The following is a 25,889-nucleotide window of genomic DNA, read 5'->3' as shown; positions in this document are numbered from 1 at the left end:
CATGGAGACCAACTTTGGAGTCTACAGAGATGTTCCAAGCAGAATCTGGGAGAGCTCAGGAATGCATGCTTTATTTTAAAAAAACCCCAACACTGGAGGCAGTTTAGGTATTTAGCTCCTGAAGCGTTTTTTTGTACCTCTTAATTACTCATAATCTGACTTTTCTTTCTAATTGAGGCTCCCAGCATCTGTCTAGCTACCAATACTCTTAACTACTAATTTACATTGCAGTTGGCACCTGACCTTACATGACACATGTAAGGCTCTTAGACAGATAATCCTGGCTTCTTCTTGAGACTTATGTCGCCATGGAGGGGTCAGTGGTGTGAGACAGCACAGCCTGAGGTGCGAAGTGCCACAGCAGCTCACACACTTTACCTTGCTGAGTCTGGGAATCCCTTAACAGGCTGATCTGGGCTTTTGCACAGCCAGCCCTCCTGCTTTTGTCCCAGGCAGGCATTTTTCTGCCTGTCACTCGCAGGCCTTAAAGCAGCACGTCTGTGTTGGTTCATTTGCAGCCATCAGTAGGCACATTTCACACTGAATTCCACCCTGTGGGGCTGTGTCTAATTGGACAAATTTGAGCAGCAGGCAGGAAAGCCACCACAGCATGGAGCAGTGATATATGGGCACAGGGAGAAGGGTTGGGATCTTAAAGTCACGGCTCCTCTGCTCGCCTGCCTGGCTCCCAAACTGGGAGCAGGATGGTTCTGAAAAGTGAGATTTAACATCCTGTGCTGTCCCCTTGGTGCTCCAGGGTTGTCCAGAGTGGCTTTCTCTGCATTCATTCATTCATTCATTCAGCTCTGAATCCCAGAATTATTGAGGCTGGGAAAGCCCTCCAAGATTTTTGAATCCAGCCTGTGAGTGATCATCACCTTGTCACAGCCCTGAGTGCCACATCCTGTCATTCCCTGGACACCTCCAGGGGTGGGACTCCACCACTTCCCAATGCCTGACCACCTTTTCCATGCAGAAAACTCTGTGAGGAGCTGGAAAAGTGTCAGCACCTCTGGAATGGGGCACAGGAACAGTCCAGCTCAACCCCCTGAAATGAAAGCCTTGCTCAGCTTTAAACTGCACAGCTGCCATCCACATTAGGGATATTTTTGGGGGGAATTTCCTGCAATATTGCAGCACCAAGGTGGAGCAGGGAGGCTGTTATTAGCAGAGAGAAAAGGGGAAAAAAAGAATTTCAGAACCTTGGCAATAAAAGGGAGTTGAAGGGTTGTTTCTGGTCATAGATGGTTTTTTTCTATTTTATGTTGCTTAAGTATAATAAATGTCAGATGGCTGGAGTAGCATGTTTTATTAAAATAAGTGGATTTGGAGGTCAGGAGAGCACTGTGTTGGTAGCCCTGTGCACAGGATGGCTTTGTCTGGGTGAGGGACAAGTGGAGGGCTCCATCCCAGTGTACAGGAACCAGTTTTAGAGGGAGAAATGGCCTGAAATCCTATTTCTGTGTAATTTCTTTGGGTTTTGGTATCTTTGCTCAGCCAACAAACAAAAGTGCCATCTAATGACAACTGTGAAAAACCTTTTGGAATGAAAAGCCAAAGAATATTACGTGACCCCAGTGAAATTGTTCCTTAGAGTACATTTGTGTTAGTGACATTTTGGTCTGTTAGAGGTTCTCCACTTGGATTTTTGCCTTTTTAAAGATCTCTGAGAAACATTGCTCCATATGCTGATTTTTCACAGATAATGGTAGGTCTGAAAAGGATCTTAATAGACACAAAAGCCAAGTGTTGAAAGACTTCCCAGAGGATGGCTGTGGTGACAAGTCCTTTTATTTTGCATCAGTCAGACTGAAAATCTCTGCCTGATTCAACTCGCTGGGTGCAGCTGCTCCAGAGAGGAAGGGGGAAAAAAGAAGTGGCTTGGTGGCTTTCAAAGCATCTGGCCAGAGTTTTATGCTTTTACTACACTCTGCTGATGCTCAGGGGTTTGAAGAAATAGATGCCTTTTGGCTCTTCCTGTGAGTGGAGAGAGTTGCCACAGCAGCAGTGTCTCTCACTGCCCTAAAATGCCAAATTATGGGGATGTCATGAAGAGGTCTCTGCCAAATGGCACGGAAGTGATGGCTTCAACAGATAGTAATTATTGTTTTTTTCTCTGTGATGGATGTCTGTTTATATTTAATGTAGTCACTAGATGAAAATGGAGGTCTTTGGTTAATCAGATATGGGTTTAGAAACCGAAATTAAGTCATTCATGTGGATATGGTTGAATTTCCTCGCTTCCTTGTGACCTGTTCCTTCAATCCTGTAGCTTAGATCTGAGGGTTTTCTTTACTTAACTTCCCCCAAATTGAAATAAAAAGCAGCTTACTTTAACATATATCATGGGAACGCTGTGGATTTTTCCCCCTCCGGGCTACTCAAAACAAGCCCCAGGCCCAGCAGTCCTGAACACTTGTGTGAAGCTGGAAGTGCAAGATTTAATGCCTTGTAACTTTACCCTGCCTCCAGAGTAAATTATTGATGCAGAACGTGTCAGAAAGGCAGATGTGGCAGGGCAGAGGTGGGTGAAGGCAGCGAGGCCGTGCTGATGCCCAGGAGGGTGGCACAGACCCAGCAGGGATTGAGGCTCTCCTCTCTGGTCACATTCCTGCTTTTCCTGTGGGAATGCTGCTGCTTCCCATGGCAGCTGATGGGAGTGTCCCAGTGGAAGCTCAACCCCTCAGAAGTACAGAACACCTTTGTTGGTATAGGACACAAAACAACACGACAGGGACTCGCTGCTGCTGCAAGGTAATGCAGAGAACTTTTAATTTCTGACTCCAGCATTCACAGATTTCCAGAAGTGACAGTGGATTAGAGAGTGAAAGTGCCACCTCTCCAATGACACTGGACAAACCAACAGTCCAGCAAATTTCTCCTCTTCCATAAAAGAATGCAAAACAGTAAGTTATTTACATCAAGTGTGTGAGAAAGTTCTTTACAAGAATGTAAACATCAGAAGGCTTAGAAAATCTTTAAAAATCAGGGCGACACACCTATAAATACTAGAATGGCTTTAAAAGCACGTGGAGTGTTAGACCAGCAGCTGCCAGGGTGTGAGCAAGAAGGTCAGGGAAAAACAAGGGTCATAAATATTTAAGGAGCAGTTTTCACCTTGATGGGGAAGGGAGGGTCCTGCTGAGCATCCCTGGATCCTGGCTCCATCACCCACTTGCCAGCCATCCAACAGGAGTGACAGGGCATCTTCTGCCCTCCCCATCCTCTTTTCCTCCTCCTGTGCTGCAGGAAATTCCTCTCCCATCCCAGCAGGGAAACTGGTGAGGGTCCCAGCCCTGTGCAAACCCCATTGAATCCATGCACATCCCTCTGCAGCAGCACCAGTCGCTTCCATAGAGGCTTGTAAATATGAATCCTTGCTCAAATGCCAAAATTATAATTAAAAAGGTTTTGTCTTTTGGCTTTTGTCTGCATACTTTCCTAACATTGTCACTTGGCAGGGCCGGGGTGTCTCTCGCGGTGTAATTGCCGCAGAACATTTCCTTGAAAGAGCAGCACCACCCCGCCTCCTCCTCACACTTGCATGTGGAAAGCACCAACTGTTTTATAGGCCTTAGTGAGTTCTGCTCTGCAGTGCAGGGAGGTATTGGCTGTCTGTGCAGCTGGGACAGCTGGGGAACAGCTTCGGAGCTGCAGTGACCTGCCCCAGGCTGCGCTGGGGATGCTGCGGCGAGGAGGGAGCTGAGCTTGTGCCTCTTCCAGAGAGCAAACACAGAGGCTTTGACAGCACAGCCTGTCTGGGTGGGTTGTTTTTCTTCTCTTCCCCCTCTGCAGGGGTCTGTGTGCAGGAAGGGACCTGTCTGGTCCCACTGCAGCAATGCCCTGGCTGTGTGGTCATGCTGAGCCTTGCAGCACCACAGCTCCAGCTCCATCCCTCTGCCTCCCTGCCTGTGTCCAGTGGGAAGCTGGGATTGCAAGGATGCCAGGACTTCTTCTCAGGCATTTAGGTACTTAAAAAGCCAAAGGGCTCTCGTCCACCCCATTAAAGAGTGCCAGGTAATCCCTTTATGTAGTTAGGGGCATTTCCCTGCCAGCGCATCAGCACCTGCACAAGGATGAGGAGTACAGGTGCCTCCTGTCAGGGGCTGAGTGGCAAGGAATCCCTTGGGATTCATTTTTTTTAAAGAGCAATTGTGGTAATATTAGAATAAGTAAATAAACAGAACAGATCTTTAAAATCAGTTGCAGAATATGCTTTCTATTTTTGGTCAAAACTTTGAAGATCTGGAAATTATCCAACTTGTTTCGAAATGAAACCTTAAATAAATCGATGGCTTGGAGGGGTGGTTTAATTTCTTTTTTTTTAATCTTTAGTACCAAGAAAATTAATCTTCCAGACAGGGGTTACATTTGAGGGAAGAGCAGTACATGGGCAATTAGGACTTTTGCCCCCTTCAGAGTGGTGAAGCAAAGTTTGGGGTGGTGCAGGCTCAGGTCTTCAGCTGGGCTAAATTAGCCCAGCTCTGCTCAGGCTCCAGCTGTAGGCACATATTACTGCTCCATTGCAGCAGATCTCATTTATGACATGTTTTTAAAGCAGATCTGTGAAATGATCCAGCTTTAAAAAAATAACACTAATAAGGGTGTAGTTACATGAGCATCTTATCCCGCAGCAAAGCCAGTTTAAGAGGCTCCCAGCCCTTCCCTGACCCTGCCTTCTCCTTCCAACCCCAGGCTTCATTTCCCCTCAGCTTTGCTGCTGCAACTTTTTGGTGTTTGTGGGGTTGGGTTGGTTTTTTGGTGTTTCTTGCATTGTTTCAGTGATCAGGTGGGAGATGGAGCACGTGGTGTGATGCAGCAGAGGGAAGGCCATGGGGGGCAAAGGAAAGGGCTGGAAGGGGTGAAGCAGAGGCAGCTTTTCAGATGAACTCTGGTGCCAGAATGGGTGTTCCTGCAGCTGCCACTAAACCCAGGGGACCTTTGGGGCTCTTTCTGAAGAGCCAGGCAGGTGAGCAGCTGAGTGGGCACTGCTGGCACTGCCTGGGGCAGGGGTGGGAGCTCACACCCCACCAGAATCACTGAAAGGTTTGAGTGGAAGGGACTTTTAATGGCTCCTGCAGTGACCAGGCTGCTCAGAGCCTCATCCAGGCTGGAATTTCCAGGGATGGGACACCTTCCACCTCCTTGGGCATCGTGTGGTGTGGGCTGAGCCTTTGGCTCCTGAGTCAGCTGGAGCACAGTTACAGTTCCTGGAGCTCTGCTGAGCTGGGGCCACAGCTATGAGTTGTGAAGTGAATCACACAAATTTTTTGTTCTCCACAGCAGTTTCCTTTCCCCAGAGCAGCACTGGAATAGAGGAGAACCAGTGGAGATTTCAAGGAATCTCAGAATGCTTCACTCTACCAGGAAATGCAGCCTGCCCAGCCTCTGCACCAGGCAGCAATGAGATCAAATGCTTTCCTAACCTATTTACTTTAAATGTATCTTGAATATTAGCAATGATGGAGTAAACAGACAGCTCTTTGAAAAGTGTGGTGCCTGGTGAGTGTCTGACACAGTATTTAATGAGTGCAGGAAGGGTTTTTATCCAACTGCCTTTGGTATGTGGAATGTGTTTTCCCCTTGTTTTGACTGGATGGGTCTTGTGGCTGATCTGTTTAAAAATACTGCAGTGAACAGTTGCAGCAGCAGCACAGGGTGCTGGTATCTGAGACCTGCACGTGGTGCAGATGAGGTGGAAACAGAGAGCTTCCTTCATCTGTGGTGTGGTTATCAGTGCTCCCCAAATCCTGCTGCTGATAGCATTCCACAGCCTTTCTAAAGGAGCTGAAAAACATGAGGACACGTAATGCCACCTCCCTGGGGTGGCAGTTTGGCACTTGCTGGGGAGCTCCTGTCCCTTGGCAGTAATGCCCAGCATGGCTTTGCTTGTCTGCTGCTCCCTGGGAGCAAGATCTATTGCTCCCTCCTCTTATTCCTTTATACATTGCACAGAGTGGAAACAGAAATCAGATAGAAACACAGAGTCCATCAATCATTACTAACCCAGAAGATAGACTGTGATAGTAAATCTTCTCTTTTGTCTTCTTCTTTCTGGGCTTTGCACACAGCAGTGCAGCAAGTAGGGACACAAGAAGAATGAAGTTGTTTGGGTGCACACCAGGGTGGTACTGGAATGGTCTGGATTAAACCAAAGGGGCTGTGAGGTGAAGTGTGGCACTTCTGGTTTAGCTGAATCAGGAATAAAGTGCTTAACCACAGCCCCAGGTGGAGGCAATGCCCTGAATATCCCCTAAGTACAGACTGGGACCAGTGGCTTTGCCATTTGGATTTCTTTAGTAATCATTTTTTTTGCAGCAGCACCAATGAGATCAGGGTGGTTAGGGGGGGTTTGTCTGCATTTGATGTTTGTGTGATTTCTTTTTTGATTAACCTTTTGTGTACTACAGCTGTTCACTGCAGTCCAGAGGGGGTTTATGAGTTGAGAATTTATGGTAACGTGCTCTAACACAAGGAATTTGATCAGGATTAAGCTGGGTGTGCATAGGTAATTGCAGCAGCAATCATTGCTTTCCTTCTTCCTGTAATTCTGTGGATCCCACTTAAGTGATTATAAAATTCATATTAGAACATTAGCAAATGCAAATGTGTAACCACATTCTCATCATTTACCCAAATTTTAATTCTTTGGATCAAGTACTTTGTTTTTATCAATTCACAGGCATGGAAGTGACAAGCCTGTTTATAACTATCAGTGATACAGAGCAGCAGCTCCAAAAATGCCATGGGATTTTGGAATCAGCACTGAGAAACTTTTCCATAAATGCCAGGAATAACATTATATTTGAATATTTAACCCTTACCCAGGCAATTTGAGGACTGGAAACCATATGTGCTTTTCATGATGGGAGCCAAGATGACCCTACATAAAGATAAATATAACTACATGAAAGCACTCAGGAAGGATGGTGTTGTGGTTAAGAGCTGGGCAAGGGCTGGGGAGCTCCAAGGTCTAATCCCAGCTCAGCCACAGGCTTCTTGGGTGATCCTGGGCATGTAACTGAATCCCTGCATATTTCAGTTTTTCCATTTGGGATGAGAGATAATAACACTGCCCCAAGCCGGGAGGGGAAGCGCGTTGCTGCGTGGGAGGTGTGGGCTGGGAGATGGTGCTGGTGGCCACCAGGAAAATCTGACCAGGTGCTCTGCTGAGGGCACACACTGCTCCACTGCCAGCGGGATTCAGTTTCTCCTCTTCTTCTCCAAAAGCTGGAGGAATAAACTCCTGCCTTAATTAGCATGTCAAACCAGGGAAGCACACCTGAACTCCGGGAAGTCACATCCTTGGCAAGCATTCCTTGTTTGAACATAATTTAAATTCAAAAGCAGTGAGGGGGGAATAATGAGGAAAGGGAAGGGAAACCTGCAGTAGATGAGCCCATCTGGTTTTGGTTGAGTGCTACCTAAGTGAGTTGTGTTTATTGGTTATAGACTCGTGTTTGCTTTATACGCTCACGGGCCAGGTAGCTCTTGTTCTGCTCGTGACTTGGCACCCACTTCTGCCCCTTGAGAGTCTGCTCAGGAGGTACAAATCCTGGTCCTGTTCTCTGGAAAGGTCTTTCAAAGTAACCATCAACAAGGAGACTGAACTGGCCACTGAGCATTCCCACTTGCAGCCTGTGTCTCCTATGGGATGTCATTCCACCACCACAGGAGCCAAGGATGTCATTCCACCACTACAGGGCTGGCAGCACATGAGAGGCTGCTGGCATGAGGAGGGGTCCTGCTGGTGAGAAAGGGTCTGGAAGGAGCAGTCCCTGCTCTGGGAAGCAGGTAAAGTCCTGTAAAATGCTGTAAAAGGCTGCTGGATGCTGAGCAGCCGGGCTGGGCCGCGTAAGGTGCGGGGGAGCGTGATCAGCCATTGTTTGGAAGGAAGAGTTTTGATGTAATTATACCCTTCAGCCATTGCCACACTTTCCTCCCTTTCATCTCCAGGCAGGTCCACACGTTCAGATGTGAAGCTGGAAATGAAACACATCTGGCTATCCCAAAATGACAACAGACTTTTATTTGCTATTTTTGGTATACAACAAAAGCTTTGTATCTCACTAATTGAACATATGGGCTCTCCCTTGCTTTTTTCCCCCTGCTAAACTCCACTTTTCCATGTGTCATCGTCCGATTCCAACATTTGATCTGTCGAGTCCATCTCGGCCATGTGTTTGTTGTAATCTGCTACACATGTAGCCTTGTTTTCGTGTGCATCCTGACCTCCAGTGAGAGCTGCAGTTGTTTCCATCATGGATAGTGTTGAGGAGTTACACATCCTTTTTATCAGTGTTTTTGGCCACCGGCAGCTCCTCGCGGCGCGGCGCGGGGCTCCTGCCAAGCCTCTGAAAGCTCAGGGTTTGGGGCAGCCATATCTGTTTGTCTTGTCATACCAGATGCTGGCTTTCCTCAGTGTAACAGAAGTAGGAGGGGGAAAATTCCCAAAATAGAAAATAGCCCTGTCAGTGAAACCCAGGGAAGCTGAGGGTCAGCTTAAGCTGGGTAGAGCTGGAGCTTAAGGCAAGGATGGAGGTGGATGGATGGGAGATGACCACTGGGCAGAAGGCAGGGAGCTCTTTGGGGTCAGAAAATCTGTGGGATAAAGAGAGGAAAATGCCTCTCCTGAGCCCTTCAAAGCTGGCAGTGTGATAAAAACCCACTGGAGGTTCGTGAGACTCGACTCACTACGGGTACAGGACCTCTTGATTACTGTGAAAGATTCGTCATCAGAATTGGTTTTTGTGCCTGTGGGGGATCCACTTAGTTATTTCCAACTACAGCTCTAAATTGTTCCCATGCTGCATCGTGCTTTGATTAGCTAAAATCTTGCAGTAACTGTTTGAGGCTCTCACCGTGACCAAAAAAAACCAGGTGACAGTGATCAAACCATAGGGTGTGGAGTGGGAACTCTTTGGGATTTAGGGTGGGGAGAAGGAGCTGCTGGGGCTTTGGGGTAGGATGGGGTTGGAGGTAACCCCTGTACAGGTTCCTGAGCACTGAAGGACAAACCACCTGCAGCTTTCACCATGCTGTGTGTGTTCTTCAGGAGAAATGGCAAATAAATGCCAAAAATTCAGGCTAACTGTGCATTGAACTGCCCCAGCCCCTGAGTCCCCATCATGTTCCAGCTGTGCTAATGGTCACCTTTCCTGCAGTAAATATTGGGCCAGTTTCATCACATTTGGCTCATGTTTATCAACTCAGCACTTAGGCAATGGGGTTTTGGTTGCAGGGAGGGAATGAGTCCATCTCTGTCTCACCCTGAGGTGAGGGATGAGGAGCCATGCGTGGGGTGTCCTGGCTTGGAGGCTCCTCATTCTGTGTTGCAACCCTCTGACTGCAGCAAAAATCAAATATTTGTGCTTGAAGACAGAGCTGAGGCAATTTCCACCAGGAATATGCCATCTCTCACCACTTGAACAACATTATGCATTCATTGTGCTATTATTCTGTCCAGTTCTTGACATAAACTGCTGAGCAATTTTGTCTTGAGCTCCTTTTTTAGCCAAGAGTATAAGCTTAAAAAATTTGAGGTTGCACTCGAGGACTTCCCAATCAACTGAGGAATGAACTCTGAAGCAGAAGTTGTATTTAGCAAAATGGACTTACAATTATTATTCATAAATGCAGATGTTATGGCTGCAGTTGTTTCACTTCTTTCTTTTACAGCGCTATAAATTGTATACAGAACATAAAGGCTTTATTTCTTAAATAAATGTTTTGCAGCCGCCATAAATTATCTTTCTTGCATTCATAATGAAAAAAGAAAATCACTGTTTGATGTTTTATATCCTCTTCACTAAAATGTAAAATATGGTAGTTGGAGCCAGATTTTATCTCATTTGAAAATAAAAGAAGGTTCATTTCCTACTAATTTTTTTCAGTCTTAGGTTTGGAGTTCCCATGAAGTGTTGCCCAGTCTGCAAAGCAGCGTTACAATAAACTCTGCTTTAGCTGAGGCTTTGGGTTTGAGTTGGACCAGCACTAATAATCACCATTGTGAACTGAGTCATGAGCAGAACCTGAGTCCCTTTTATCATTTTTTTTAATCCCTGATGTTGTTATATTTCCTCTTTCTGCACCCCCTGCTCACTGGCTGAATATCAGATTGTTGAACTTCTCCCTGCGCCAGCCCTGGAGGACCCTGCCCAGCCTGGCTGTCCTGGAAGCAGGCCTTGCTAAACTCCCAGCTCACTGGTTTGCAAAGCAAACTTCAGCCTTGTACTATTTACCTTGGCAAGTGCCCGAGCAGATTGATGATCTGTAAAGTGGATTTGTTATTTGGCTGTTTGCTTTGGCAGCTCTTGAAAGCAGTTTGCTGATTACAGCCCCAGATGTCATTGCATACATTACTGCTCACTATAAGTTTCTTCTAAAGTTTTAATTTCAGCCACAAATACTATTAAGCTTTTTGCACTTTTGTGTATTTAGCCCATGGATATTAAATATCAGGAGCAGGCAGCCTCCATTGCCTTAATTTTTCCTCTTATTATCTTTGCTGGCCCTTCCAGGCATCTCTGTAGTGCCAGGACGGGGGATGCTGCTTTGCCCTGGGTCAGTGCTGTGCCCAGCTGTGCCACAGGCAGTTGCAAGTTGGTCACATGCACAGTTTCCTAACTGTAGATAAGGTGGAAAATTGCCATAGCACTTGTATAAATGATCAGCTTTAACATGACCAAGCACTTGGGTCAGGAGGGCAGAGATCAGGAGCGCTGGTCACTGCAATCGCCTGTGCCCCAATGGTGTCAGGGCAGGCACTAAAGGAACATGGTTTCCCTGGCTAATCTCCATCCCCTCTAACTATTATCTTGACTTTTAAAGGCTCTCAAACCTGATAAGCAATTTGGCAGATCAATAGGCTCAGAATCAATTTGTTTCTGACATGGGGTAATCCTGAGTTTGGCTCTGCTGCCAGCAGAGCTCTGCTCCCAGCCCTGTGCATGCAACCATCAGGATTAGGGCTGAGAAATACTGGGATATTACATTTTCCTGCTGCCTCAAAGTGCATCTGCCTTCCTAAAGTCCAGGAAGAGGCACATGAAAAGCTCAGCTGGCTGTTTGCTGCTCCCCTACCTCAAGTCCTGCAGGGCTGTCCAGGAGCAAAGCCTGGCACTGCCCAGCTTGGGCAGACACTGCTGGTCCTGGCTTTGAGCAGTTAAACCATCCTTTGTGGCCAGGAGCTTTGGTTTTTTTCAGTGGGGGCACTTTCAGCTTTGAAATATGTAAGTTGAAGAAGTTAATTCACTTTAAGTAAGTTTACTTTGCAAGGGGAGGATATCATTGTAGTATTTTTGGCCACTGCTTGAAAATTCCTCTAACCCTTTACTATAATAAGCAAATTGAGCAGATTAAAGACACATTATGCTGCCAAATGGTTTTTCTACACAGGGTGACATATATTTTTTCTGTGGAAAAGGTTGTGGGGGTTTTTGTGAGCTGCTATGCTTTTTTTAGCACTTCCTGTTTTATTGTGTTTGAAGTGTCTTTGTGGTGACCTGTTGGGGTAAGATTCTTCCATATGGAAGTGTTTCTTCAACTTTTAATCATTTTGTTTAAAAAAAAAAAAAGGTTTTAAATCCGATTTGCAGATGTCTCTGGTTTTGTTGGCAGAGAGCTTGTCCAACTCACTACAGTGTTGTAGAAATGATGAATTGTTCATCCACAATGTGATGGTGACATCCACGGACTTGCACTCTCAGAATACCTTCTTTCAAATCTATTTAAAATATCTACAGAGAAGCTTTTGTTTGTGTTTTGATGTATTTTTCTCTTTGAAACCCTGCCTTCTCTGAATGCCTTGGCAAAACTCCTGTTGGTTTTGGTGGAACTGGGATTTCACCAGTGGACCCCTGCCTTGGTTGCAGTCAAGTAATATCAGGATAACAAGCAAACCTGTGTCTATTCCTGGAGAAAACCAGGCTGGGGTTTTATGAAGGGTCAGAAAAAAGTTACAGGTTTATTTTTAAGCCATTAAAGCACAACAGAATGCAGATTCCCTGAGCTCTTACTGGGCTGGCCAGGTCATAACTGAGACCAGAGTTTGGACCACTGGAGTTGTGCTGTAGCTGCCTCCTGTTTCCTATTAGTTCTGACACTAACATCTGAATTTCAGATTCCTTCTTGTTTAGGTTGAGCTGCTCAGTCAGTGCATCCAGCAGACACCTCAGGACCTCTCTGGAGCTGTCTGGCTTGCAGGGGTGAGAGGGCAGAGCTGGAGCTGCTGGGCACAGTGTGTTACCCAGGGATGCCCAGCAGGCATCTCCAGCCTTCCCCTCTGCATCATTCCCTCGATGTTTCAACCCTAAGAAAACTGCCTTTGACAGAGTTTTTGAGCCCACATGTGAATACCACATGTTGAGGTCTCATGTCTGCAGTTTCACTCCTAATTAAGTGTAGATGTAAGTATTGGGTACGTTTAAGGTCCTTTGGCTCTCTGCAATTCACCACAGGCATCTAATTCCCACTTCCTTTGTCTTGGACCTGTTATTTATAGGAGAAGGGTAGGTGGACTTGATGGTTACAAGTCTCTTGGATTATTATGTTTCTGTAGCTGTCATCCTGTCAAGGGTCCTGCAGAAATTTGCACTGTGGGCTCTTGGAAGTTTATTTGGAACAAAATCCCCTCCTGTGCCAAAGGCTGCCCTTAGGTCTGTGCACCACTTAAGTCATGCTAAGCCCTGAAAATGAGTCTTAAATGTCATATTGGCCTTCTCAGCACAGAGGTGAACTGCATCCTGTGTGAGCAGTGAGATTTCCAGCTCAGCTTAAGGCTGTTTGTCTCTGCTGCTGTGAGAATTAGGATGGGGTCTCTGAACCTGCTGAAACCTTTTGATGCTCATCCCTCAGAAGCCAGAGCCTTGCAGCTCTCTGACCTAACAACAGCACAGTCTGGAAAAAGGCAGCTTTTTGATGTAGATGGGCACAGTACTCATCTGGTTTGGATTTTCAAGGTGTTCCAGAGTCATATTGTTAACTACAGGGGGTCTTCTGTGAGCAGAAATATGCACTGAGTTACTGCTGAGCCCTCAGAGCATTCCCAAGTATCTATTTTTGGAAAGCTGAAGTCAGGTAGCTCCTGTCTATTAGACAGATGGAGAAATTGAGCCATGAGATGGACAGGTGACTTCCCTGGGCTGGGCTGGGCAGAGCAGTATGAACAAGACTCAGACATAAAGCTGGAAAGTTACTTTACTCTGTTGTCCACAGTATTCAGAGTGTGTTGGAAACATTTCCAGTAAGGAAATCCTTACAACCATATTTGCATCTCCCAAAATAAAGATCATATTGGTATAGCCTTCTCAGGTGATGCTCTCCCTTGTCCCACCTGATGAGCTTTGGGCACAGATTTGGTTCTGACTTCTGGAAAAGATGGAATTATGCCCACGAAGGTCATTGTCATCTCCAGACCTGGCAGGGCTTCAGGGGCTCTGGGGACAAGGTGCCTCCAGCTCAGTGCAACTCTCCAGTTTAAATATTTCACCAAAACACCTCCAAGGTCTCCCACTTCCTCAGTAGCTTCCTAGCAGTGTCCAACTAGATGAAAATTAGCCAGTGTCTTGGTTTGTGGAGCTGTAAAGGTCAAATGTCGTGGAGAAACAAGGTGCTAAGATGCTAATTCTCTCCTGGAATGGGAAGGCAGTTCTCTGCTCGATTGAGCAGAAAATGCAGGTGGGCTTAAACATCTCAGGTTTTTGCCTTCTGTTTTGAATGTAATTAAATAAAATCTGCTGTGATTACAGGGAGGATAACCAGCTTCCAGTACAATCCCAAAATCTCATCCTAACACCAGTTAGGAGGCAAACAGCTTGGGGAGGCTGCAAATGTCCTGGGCTGGTCCCTGCCCTGTCTGTCCCCAGTGTGGGACACACAGGAAGCTCGCCCTGAACTTCTGTTCTCACACTTCTCCTCTTGGAATCTTGTTTTCCACTTTTTGGAGATTTGTGAAACATATGCCTTGGAGGCTTCCCAATTTTTTTTCACAGCAAGAGGAGAATTGCTCTCAGCGCTGTAAAAACTCTCACGAAAGCGCTCACTCCTTTGTAAAGGACCTGCCTGGTGCAGCTCAGCAATTCCCATTTCTCATCACTTCACAGTGTATTTTATAGGGTATAAAAATGGTGTTATGATCCGTGTTCCCAAACCTTGCCTCAGCTAGCAAGAACATCAATAAACATGGCTTGATAGACACCAGAGCTGCCCCGCTGTTCCCCCGGTGCTTTGAACGTGCCCTCACAGACTTTTGGAATCTGTTCTCCTTGTAGGAAACTCCTCGTGCCTCTGTTGAGTTTTTAATGTATCAAAGGTAATAATTGTGCTTAGCAAAAGTGACTTCTCCCAGGATACATTCCCAGCCTGGTCACTTCATGTGCTTAGAAATATTTCCTTTCCTTCATCTCACGTCCCGCAGATTTTTTCTCATTCCTCGATTTAAATTAATCTGCAGATTGGGACGCCGGTGTTACCTAGATCTGGCAAAAGATTTTACTTCATTTCTCCCCCTTCCCTTTTCCTTCTCTCTCCATAAAGTTATTATTGTTATTTCTTCAGTTCGCAGCTGGGATGATGGGTTTGAACAGCTCCATGCTCCGTTCCAGGAAATTCTGTCTTTGTTCCGAGGCTTCCAGCGCAGAGGCTCCTTTCACCTTGATCTTTCAGCACAGCACTAAAACATTTGGCAAGTTTTTTTGTCATGTTTTTTGCTGCTGTCCAGGGCTTTTGAGAGATTCCCCTTGGACAACTTCCACCTCTGAGCTTGCCCACTGGAGGAAATACTTCTCCTTGAATTTACACAGCCACATCATCACGAGTGCTGCATCCCTCTCATATCTTCATCAGCTTCCTTGCCTCCTTGGATTTGTTTCTCTCTGGTTTAAAGTCAGTTTTTCCTGCCGAAGCCTCGAGCTGCTGGGAGGATGGTTGGAGCTGGAGCAGCACAGGATCCAATGGGCTCTCAGATCCTCCCCAAAGGAGGTGGTTCTGCAGGCTGCAGAATTCCCTCTGCAAAACATCAGCGGTTTCACTCATCATTTTAGTCTGGAAAAGGTATGGGATCAGCTTCTACCTGAATTATATCAGTCTCCCTAATAATCAGCTTTCTTTTCCACATTAAATTCCCCAGAAACTTGTGATTAGCCCCACTTCTGAGAGTTCACCACAGCTTAATTCTACTGTAAAACTGTCAGCAGTGATTCTCTTGTTTAAAGACAGATTTTGGTTCTTGTACAGAACTACTTCTTGCTAAATTCCTTTTCAACCAAACACTCTTGTCATTTCTCAGCCATTAAAGACAATAAACTCCATCTTTGGATTTTTACATGCTGAACTTCGTTTATAATGATGGATACTTGTTTATAACACACTGAAGATTTTTGTTAGCTTTCTGGCATAAAAATTGGAATCTTCTCTTTTGATTCGTGGTTATTAGTAGCAGGTTTATCCTTTCAAATATGTACAAGCCATGATTTAAGTGGAATATTTATTGTCCACAAGAATGGTAGGCTGCAGCTCTCAGAATCCATCTTGCCTTTGCAAGCAGCATCTTTATAATCATCAAACTGTTCTTGTGGGTTGAAGCTGATTTTGCAGCAGGATTTAGGTGTTATAACCCAGAAAGTCACAGTCACATTGCTGGTTTTTGATACTTTGGTCCATGAGGAGAGACCTGGGGCTCCTCTCCCCCGTGTTTTGGGGCAGCTCCAGGTGTGGATGATCCCACAGTTCCTGGCATCCTGAAGTCAGTTGCTCTACAGTGTATTTGGCAGGTGCTCTGAAGTTAAATCAGAACCTCCTGGGGAAGTGGGAAGTGAGAAACACCCACTTGGACCATCCTAGGACAGGGCCACAGTGCCATGAAAACTCAAGTGGTTCTTCCTAGATCCAGGGAAATCTGTTGGGTCAGGCAGGGTTTTGGGTTGGCATGGTTTGGACTTCCACCAAAATGTCTCCTTCTTCCCTCTGGCTGTACCAGGTGACTCCTGGTGGAATGGTCTATCCCCAATTGCATTAGAGTTTTTGTTGCATCATAAATCAGAGCAAAGCATGTCCTTGCCATCAGTGCTCCAAAACGGGGTTTAGTGAAGGAAAAAAAAAATAAAATTGACTATAAAAATCCAGTTCTTGTCTTTCCAACTTAGGACACACTGTGATTCAACAACATGAATTATCAGACTTACCTTTTAACTGTGATTTATTTTGCATTATTTTGGGTTGATGCACCCACTTCCATCTTTTTCTCTGGTTTTGTGGGAAAAAAAGTAAGAGTAAGGAAAGTTTCCCTTTTAATCCATCCCCATTAGAGTGATGCCCCACAGGCACACCCTTCTAGTCACCTTTAGTGATTTCTTTAGCAGGAGGTCAGTGCCATTGTCAAGTGCAAAAATGCTGTTGTCACTCAAGGCAGCCAAAGACCTTGTGTGACTTTTTTATGCAGGAGTTCTTGCTGCTGGAAGCTTTGCTGTCAGCCACGAGCTGCCTGACTCCTCTCCACACTTGGAGTTGCTGCATCCAGCTTGGAGCTGGGCAAGGCTGAGTCCCTGTGAGCTGAGTGCTGAGGAGCAGAGGGAGATGAGTCTGTGCTGAGGAGCAGAGGGAGATGAGTCTGTGCTGAGGAGCAGAGGGAGATGAGTCCGTGCTGAGGAGCAGAGGGAGATGAGTCCGTGCTGAGGAGCAGAGGGAGATGAGTCTGTGCTGAGGAGCAGAGGGAGATGAGTTCACTGAGCGAGAGCCTCCGGCTGGGACGTGCCAGCTGCGATCATTTTTTCACTCCATCATCTCACCTTGCCACGTCGCTCTGCCTTATCCAGCCACCAGATGCCTGATGGATAACACAAGTGACAAGGGCAAAACCTCCTCTGTGGATGCAGAGGAGAACTTCAGGGGCTGCTGGCTGCTGCCCAGCTGTGTCCTGCCTGGCTGCAGTGAAATCCCTGCCTTGCATGGTTTGGGAGGAGATCAGCCCTTGGTGCTGTGAGTTCCCCAGTGCTCTGGCCACGCTCCAGCAGCACACTTAAGCACACACTTAACTTTCAGCATATATACTTCCATTGAAGTCACTAGGGCTGTTTGCATGCTTAAAAGTAAGTATATGCTTAAGCTGGCTCAGAACCAGAGGTTTCAGTGCTTTGTAGGTCCAGTCCTTGCTGGAGCTCAGATAATTTGCTCGTGCAGCTTGGCACACACGTTTAATGAATTCAGAATGGGGCCAAAAAATTTATCTTCCCTGCCTTGGAAGGATTACAAGGAAACAAGTTTAAGGTTTTGTTGAGCTTTTATTACTTTCTAAACATAAAATTTCATGTTTCTCTGTAGTCCTTAAAGAAGCACATTTTTCTAGGGTTCTTGGGGGGATCTAGGGACTTGGAGCAAGCAATTTCCAAAATGCTCAGAGCTGATGGAGGAGTACCTGGGATGTGCTGCCTGGCCAGAGCAGGAGTGGCTCTGGAGGTCCCATCTGTGTTTTCACACCTTGTATGAAGATGTGGCATTGCACTGGGCTGTCCTCAGGCAGATTTCATTGTGGTCACCTTTGTGAGTTAATTAAACCTCAATGTTCCAGCTCTTCCCTGGTGTAAGCAATAAAATTCTCTCTATCAGCCCTGAAAACTCATTCTGCCTCACTGCTTTAGGTGTATTTTGTATCTCTTCTCCATTCCCTGATCTTGGTCACTCACTTAAGAAGCTGCTGAGTTTCCAAACCAATTCCTGAAGTTAATGGTGCTGTATCCTGGTGGCAGCTGCTCGGCTGCCCCAAACACAAACATTTCCATCACTCTGATTTAACACCTGAGTCCATCTCGTGCTAGGTTTGAAATATGTTAAAATACTTGAGGGGAAGCTGTGATTGCAGCAGGCTCTGCTCATCCCATTGCATATAACCCTAATAAATTTTATGGTAATTCAGATTTGCTCCAGAAGTGACAGAAGGTTCTTCATTAGGAAGAAGCTCTTTCCTGTGAGGGTGAGGAGACCCTGGCACAGGGTACTCAGAGAAGCTGTGGCTGCCCCTGGATCCCTGGAAGTGCCCAAAGCCAGGTTGGACAGGGCTTGGAACAACCTGGAATAGTGGAAGGTGTCCCTGCCAATGACAAGGTAGAATAGGATGGTCTTGAAGGTCCCTTCCAATCCAAACCATTCTGGAATTTTGTACCTTGTGCTGCAGGAGCTGGGCACTGCCACCCTGCTGGGCACAAACCAGCAGGAAGAGTCACCCTGTGACCAATTCCCAAACACCCAGAGAGTGCCTGGTGTTTGTAAGTGAGATTTCTTTATCCATGTCCAGGCAGTGATTAGACAGTAGCTTGGAACCAGCATGCACATTATCTCACAGTGAGGTAAGACAAATAAATTACAGCTTGGAAGCCCCGAGTGGGATCACTGATCCACCTTAGGAAAATATTTTCGTTTCTGTTTATAAGTCAGCTGGGTTGTGAAATGTTTCATCTGGGAAAGGTGATATGAGACCAGAGAAATATTTGCTCTTATAATGCAAAAAGTATTCCAGTTTCTCTCCTAACGGGTTGTTAGTGATATAAACCAAATTTCTTGTTTCCGGAGCCTCGGCGCTCAGCTGCCTCCCCACAGATGCTCTGCTCCAAGCTCTCTCCTGTCCTGGCTAACAAGAAACTGCCCATTTTCTCCCCTTGTTTGTGAACATCTCTCATGCTGCAAATGATTTTTAAAGAAGAAATGACCCAAAGCCCAGCTTTGTGTCTCTGGCAGCCTGGGCGTGCTGTGTGGAGGATGCTGAGGATCCTGGGCAGGGTTTGTGCAGCTCCATCCAGCTGGGATTGGCATGGGCAAGCCTTCCCCCCTCCTTTGCAGCAGGTTTCAAGCAGGTATCCCCAACATTCAGCTGCAGATCAACTCTCCCCACGATGAACTTGGCCTTTCCACACTCTCTGTTGCTATTACACAAGAAGGAGTCTCCCGTTACAATTTGAGTGATATATTAGTACATAGCACAGTTCCAATGTTTTTTCAACACTAAGATTTTTGTTTAATTCAAATGAAACAATCAGAATTAAATTCCTTGGCTCACACAGTCACCACTAAGGCTCATGCAAGATGACAAATCCACACTTGTGTCTCAAAGTGTAACATAAGATCTGGGTTATCCCAAAAACCCCGATGAGTTGTCAGATCTTTCCTTACTTGTGGGTAAATATGAGCCTTTTCTAATCCATTATGTGTCCTCTGTACATGTGTATATAGCTATGCATTTGCACAAGCCACGAGATTGATAATAAGCAAGATAAATCTGTTTTCTTAAGGGAAGTAATATATTATTCCAGTCCCTGCAGTGGAATTGGCATATTTCTACCTCGTTAAGACAGGGTATGACTACAAACCTCTTCCCAAGAGTTCAGAAATGACTTGGCATATAAAGGAATAAGGATCATTATGTGGTGTCACTGAAATACCAGATGTATCCTTCCTGCATCTCACACAGTGTTTTCCCCACCAAAGGCAGCACAAAAGGCTCCAGCATCCTAAAATCGCTGCTTTTATTTGGAGAAGTCTAAAAAAGCCTCCACTGAGATTTAATGGAATTCATTCTGTGTTTAAATTTCCTAGGCATTGTTGAAAATCTCAATAATCATCTTATTGTAAGCTTAGCTAAGTCGTAGATCTTCGGAGAGTGGGAAAATTTACTGGGGGGGGAAAAAAAAGTTACTGGATTTTCTAATTTTAACCAGGACTGAGAATTATAAGTATGTGAATACCACAAGAAAACATTTCCAACCTTGCAAAAACGAAAAAGTGCTGAAGATCTTTAGTGAATCCTTTTTTAATGAAATTTCCAAACCTGGAGGTTGAAAGAACATCAGGTGAAGTTTTTTTGCTGTGCAGATTCATACCTGGTAACGCAGGCTTGTGCAGAACCCTGGGTTCTTCAGGACACTCTGCCTTATGCCAGGATTAAATATAAAGAAATGTTAATCTCTAAGGGGGCTTGGGGCTGGTTGTAGCATTCCTGATTTTTTCCAGGCGTTCTGATCCTGTAAAGCATTAAAATATGCACAAATCTTGCAGTTCAAGGGGGAGGGGGAAAGTTTTCTCTTGGAAATTAATTTTATTACAAAGGGTGATGTTGTTTTCAAAATCATAATAGCATCCAGTTATACTGTAGATTCCATCTCCTTTTGCTTTTAGGCAGCTAAATAGCATCCAGTATTGGAAAAATGCTCTCAGCTGATTGTTCAGGGCACTGTGCTCCTCGGGCTGGGATGAGCTGCACCTTCTCTGTGGGTGCCACCTCTGGCAGCCCCCACCTGTGCCCACCTGTGTCCCAGCCCCTTGTGTTGTTCTTTAAGGCAAGATGACAAAGTCTTGTGCTTCTGGTACTGCAAAATACTGCAGAATTCTGCAAAATACTGCAGAATTCTGGCACCACCACACAAATTTCCCTGCTGACACCAAGCGCGCGTTTTGTTGCGTTTTCTCTTTTGAAGCCCTGCTTTGGATGCCTGTCGCATCCTGCCTCCAGTTTTTAAACATCCCATGTCCTTGCACTAACCTCCATGCCCTGGGGAAGCCAGGAGGGCTGGAGGAGCCCTTGGCAGTGCTGGGGGGGCTTTGGGGGGCTCCCTTCTGCTTTTGGGGCCCCTCGTTTGGTGGCCAGGTGTGCTGGCAGCAGGAATCTGCACTTGGATGGCATCTGACAGGCACTGGGAGCATTCAAGGCAAAGGCAGAGTTTAATAAATACACTTAATCATTTATGTTTTGACCTTAGCCCAGACTCGTAGTCAGACACAGAAAGCAGGGAGTTGGAAACGCACTTTGTCAAGGCTGCTCTGGCAAAGCAGGGCAGCCCCGCTCTGAGGAAAGGCAGATCCTTCAGAAAGGAGAGTAAAAGGTCAGGACTAATCCAAAAGGACAAGCAGTGTATGTCTGTGTGTATATTGGGTTTCACATATGAAATCCAGTCATGATAAATCTGATGGCTTTAGAAACATCTACTTTGATTAATGAAAACATAGTTCCCATAGACCATGGGTTTCATACTTCAAAGTTCCCCTGGATTTAGAACCTTAGGTTTTGCTTATTCATATAACATGCAGGAAACTATTTTTAAATGAATAAGGGAGTATAAAAAAAAATTTTTAAAAGGCAAATGTTTCAACATCGGTGGTACAGATAGGCTGGATAATAAGGAGCAAAATTAACAAACAACAGACATTTTATTATGCATTTTACAATAATGTTTACATTCTTTTCTCTATATTTGTTTTTCCTTGAAAAGATTTATGTATTTATAAAAATATCTCACTGCTTCAGCTCTGAAAATTGCAGCCTTGCTCACATTTGCAAGCCTTCAAGGACGGCTGTGATGGCTCCTGACCATCCCAAATCTCCTGAGCCCCTGGTTAACCCCTTGTGCAGGAGCACTGGGCTATTCAGAGTTTGTTGAGATATGGGGAGGAGGAGGAGGGTGGGATGATCCCTAAGGACCTGCACCATGATCCTGGACATCCCCAGCACTGCCTGGGCCACTGAGCCGAGTTTGTGGCCATGTGGGCAGTGGTTGGGGGACCCTGAACATCCATCCTGGAGCTGCTGGGCTCCTGCTGGCAGCTGTGGGTCTGCCCCAAACTCATCTAGAGATCCTGACAGAGAATAAACAGCAGTTTTGTTTACAAGGCTGCAGTCCTGAGGAGGGACAAGCAACTTCTCAGCCTCACTTAGCCAAGAGTTCAAAGGCATTTGGAAGTGTTGGTGCCTGTGGGACCGGGTACCCCGGCTGAAGGCTCCATTAATTAAATGCACTCACAGGATACAGAGCTGGTGAGTAATGTCCTGTTTATAGCAGAACTGTGAGCAGTTCTGGAAAAAAAGAAGCCCTGTGGGAGGGAGGATGACAGGGAGCAGAGTCACTCCAAAGGCTGTGGCTCCTGCCATGGTTTCCAAAGGCCATAATTAACGCTCACACCTCGGTGTACCAGCGTGCTGCCCCTCGGTAGCTGCTGTGCTGTGGGAGACAGGGGTGGCAGCGTGTGAGCCATGCACAGGAGAGGAGCACGTGCCATGAGCACAGACCCAGCAGATCCAGGGCAGGTCAGGGGGATGTTGCTTCTCCACACTCAAATAAAGAATTTACCCCGATTCCCCTTCAAGGGCTCAGAGCGGCCGCTTTGTGGCCTTCCCAAAGTTATGGCAGGGAAGGGAATTGGCAGAGCCTGTAGGAAAGTTCAACCTTTCATGTTCAAACAAGGTATGTGCAGTTTGACTCAATGCTTTGGGCCAGGAGTTTCCATGCCCTGGCTCCTCTCACGCCCGGGGGTTCCCACTCCAGGCGTTGCTGTGGTCACCAGCCAGAGTCCCTCCAGACTCCACTCCTGCTCCTGAAAAAGCCAGGAGAAGCAGGAGACGTGATGGGCAACCCTTCTGTCCCTCCTGGTTGCTCCTCAGGGTCTGACATGACACAGGGTCAAGGCATGCCATTGATCAGGGTGCATCTGTCATCAATTGAAATTGGCAGGTCGTTTCCCCTCCTCTTGGCTCCGGGGTTTTTGCTCACACGTATGTTGCAGTGTGCAAGGTGAGGCTCAAAACTGTCAAGCTCTTTAATAGAACCATTACTATATTTTTGGAGAATGTTCTTTTTTTGATTTACTGTTCCTTAGAAGACAGGAAATGGAGCTACTTGATTTCATATTTTAAACAAAGCCGTCCAGAGGTTTAATGAAAAAAATTTCCCCTGGCTTTTGAATTAAAGAGCTATGGTGAAAGATTTAGCTTAGCTATTCTGACTTAGAAAAATAACACACTAGAAGCATTAGAACATTTTGTAAAAATACTTTTTACTACTAGAGAGAAGTTTCTCTGGTTTTCTTGCTTTTGGTTGGTGGGGCTTTGAAATGAAAGGACATTTCCAAGGTTTAGGGTGGGTTTTCTTTTCGTTTCTTCAGTAAAATTTATTTTGCTTTTATATTAAAAGCCTTGAAACAATTGTAGTGCTAGAGACAAATCCTGTGTGTCTAAGCAAGGTAATTTGGTGTGAGTAATGACAGAAGCCTTTGCCATTAATAAAATGCAAGAAATGTTAAGCAGAAAGATGGGAACCTGATTCTGCTCCATCAGCAGTGGCAAGAGAAAAGGGTGGTGCTCCTTGAGAGGCAATTGTCTGTGGAAAGAGAGAAGTGGGAGATTGATTTCGGGCAAAAATTAAAGATTTATTAGGAAAATTCTGTGTGTGAAGCAGAATTAGCTCAGAGCATTTGGGCTGGAATTGCAAAACAAAGCACTGTTGACCTGTGTGGTCAAGACAAGGGTCCTGCTTGTTCCATTTGCGTGGATTTGGGGTTCTGAGATGGTGCTTGGACATCATAACAGGAGGCTGATGATCTTCATTCCCACCCAGTTTCATCTTCAGTAAATAAAGGAGAAGTGAGTGTTCTGCAGGCTTGAAAGCACCATGCAATAGGATGAAATACTGACACAATTTTAAGTCAATAAGATTTCTTTTCAGTGATTTAATGAGATTTCACCAGGATTTCACAAATAATGGCCAGACTCACACAACGCCTGCTCTGCTCACCCTTGATTTGTTCCTAAATGAATTATTTTTTTTTTTAAATTTAATTATTCTCCACCAAAGCTGTGACCAGGCTGGGGCACAGAGGGAACTCTGGGCTCCCACGTCAGGGGCTGGGTTGGTGCCTGTCAGGAGGGTTTCAGCAGGGTGTCAGCCTGCCTCCCCCCAGCCCTGGGATCAGCAGGAGCTTTCTCAGCCCCGCTGCTTCCCTGGTTCTGTTCTGGTTCTGTTCTGTTTGGCCATTCTGAGAGCAGCCCTCTCCACCCAGGTTTGTTTGTAAACTCCTCGCTGGCCGGCGATGGGGAATTTGATACCTTATCAAGTGAGATACTGGGATTGAAAAGGGGAGAGCGAGGCAGCCAGCAGGAGAGATTACAATATAATAAATAGCAGAGATAGGGTGAGCAGCTATCAGTGGATGTTTAATGCCATTATCCTGTGTGCTGTTGGGAGGGATGTATGCAGGGAATGATGTAGGCAGGGCAAAGCACCCAAAGGCTCCTGGCAGCAACCAGCCCATTGCCATGTCACACACTCCAGAGTCACTTTCCAAGGTGTAAAAATACCCAGAACTTAATTGTGCCTTGAAAAAAATATTGAATTCTTTTACTCTGATACATCTGCTGTCTGCTGATGCGCTGGCAAGAGGAAGAGGAAGGTCTGTGACAATAAATCTTGTTTTTCTTGAAACTATTTTGTTTTACATCAGAGAGGGACAGAACCGGGGATTTACAGGAGGAAAGAACCTGCCTGCTCAAGCAAGGTCCCCTTTTCTACCCCCACGTCCTGAACAACCTGAGTCACACCCTGCATGTTCAGCTTTACCTGGAACCCATTGTATCAATGTCTGTATTGAAATTAGGGGGAATTTGTGGGTGCCACAGAGCAGATGATGGTGCAAGGACCTCCCCTGCCTGCTGCAGGCAGAGCAGTCACCCACGGGCTGCAGTGGTGGCTGCTGAATCCCAGCTGGATGTCTGGATATCAATGGTCTTGCCAGATGTGCACTGCTACCACGGAGAAGGAGTGAAAAGGGAGGAAAGATAAAACTACAGCTTCCCCAGCCCCACGTTTTTTTTTTACAAGCAAACTTTCAGTGCAGTTAATCCCTCTAACCTGCATTTGCATTAACACTTGCAGCCTCACACGTTGCTGCTAAGAAGTTTTGGCAGCTCCTGGCCCTGATTGCAGAGGTAACACTGCACTTGTCTCCTTTGCTCTCACTCAAGGATTTCAGGAGCCAGAGCCCAGCACTCCATGAAGTTTCTCCCTGTACACACAAGCAGGCATCTTGGCAGAGCTTCAAAAGCCATTTGCCTTATTATTCATATGTCTGCTTATAGGAGCAGAAATGCTCCCATTTCTCACTTTTGGAATAAGGGCTGACACCAGGAAAGAGGAGATTTCTCATCTCTGGCACAGCCCTGCAAACCTGTGGGAGCTCATCGTGTCCCTGCTGCTTCCCTGAGGTTTGGGAAGCAGGTTTAAAAGTCCCCTTGATCACTCCCAAGGTACATGAACAGCTCTGTCAAAAACAACTGAAATCCGTGGGGTCTTGGAGAGGGGGTCTCAGGGCTGCATGAAACTGTAGAAGGATGACTTGGGAAAGAAAGCTTAAAAAAAACCCCAAATTTTGCTTTTCCTCCTGCCTTTAGGAGAGCTGACATCATGAAAATGCTGTAGAGATTTAAACATCATCGAAATTACTTCGCCTCCTCCCTACATTTTCTCAAACAAGCTTCAAGAACCCTCACTTTAAAACAAATTAGTAGACTGGAGCAACCTTATAAATCCAGAGAGCCATTAGGAGTTGAAATATTTGGTCATTCCTCGTCTGGGCTGAAACTGGGATTCATCCAGAGTTCAAGTGCGCGTATCACAGAGCCAGGGTCCCTTTTGGTGGAGTCCATCCCAGTGCTGATGGTTTTCCAGTGCCAGGAATCCACTCCGCAGCCAGGCCGGGAGATAAATCAACCGCGATGAAATTCAGGCGGCAGCAGCCACCACTGCAGCCCATATAAATCCCTGAATGCCAGCCCTGGCGCTTCAGCCCGTGCCATTAGGGCTGAGAATTATCTGGGCCCTCTTTGCTGATGCACGGATGAGCTGGTGGCCGAGTGTTTACCAGCGCTATCAGCCGCTGCTCGGGGCGTTATCAGAGGAAGGGCCGCCTGCCGTGGGGCTCGGTCTCTCACCCTTTCTATTACCACCTGTCAGTGGCAGGGGGTGTGCTGTGAAGCTGTACAGTCACAGACTACAAGTGTAGATAGTTTCTGACGGCTGATCAAAGGGGAAAACCAAAGGCCTGATAACAAGGACGTGTTTCATGTACTTTTAACTCTGAGA

At 46.1% G+C, this 25,889-nt stretch overlaps 1 protein-coding gene across 8 annotated transcripts in view; it reads left to right on the top strand.

Annotated features, from left to right (window-relative positions):
* Positions 1–25,889, top strand: part of BCAS3 (BCAS3 microtubule associated cell migration factor) — a 299,564-nt gene that overhangs the window by 251,752 nt on the left and 21,923 nt on the right. The gene's annotated exons all lie outside the window — the stretch shown is intronic.

The sequence above is a fragment of the Passer montanus genome, unplaced genomic scaffold (assembly GCF_014805655.1).
Source record: "Passer montanus isolate IOZ18808 unplaced genomic scaffold, ASM1480565v1 scaffold44, whole genome shotgun sequence".
Taxonomy (NCBI): Eukaryota; Metazoa; Chordata; class Aves; order Passeriformes; family Passeridae; genus Passer; species Passer montanus.
This window is presented reverse-complemented; position numbering and strand designations above follow the sequence as displayed.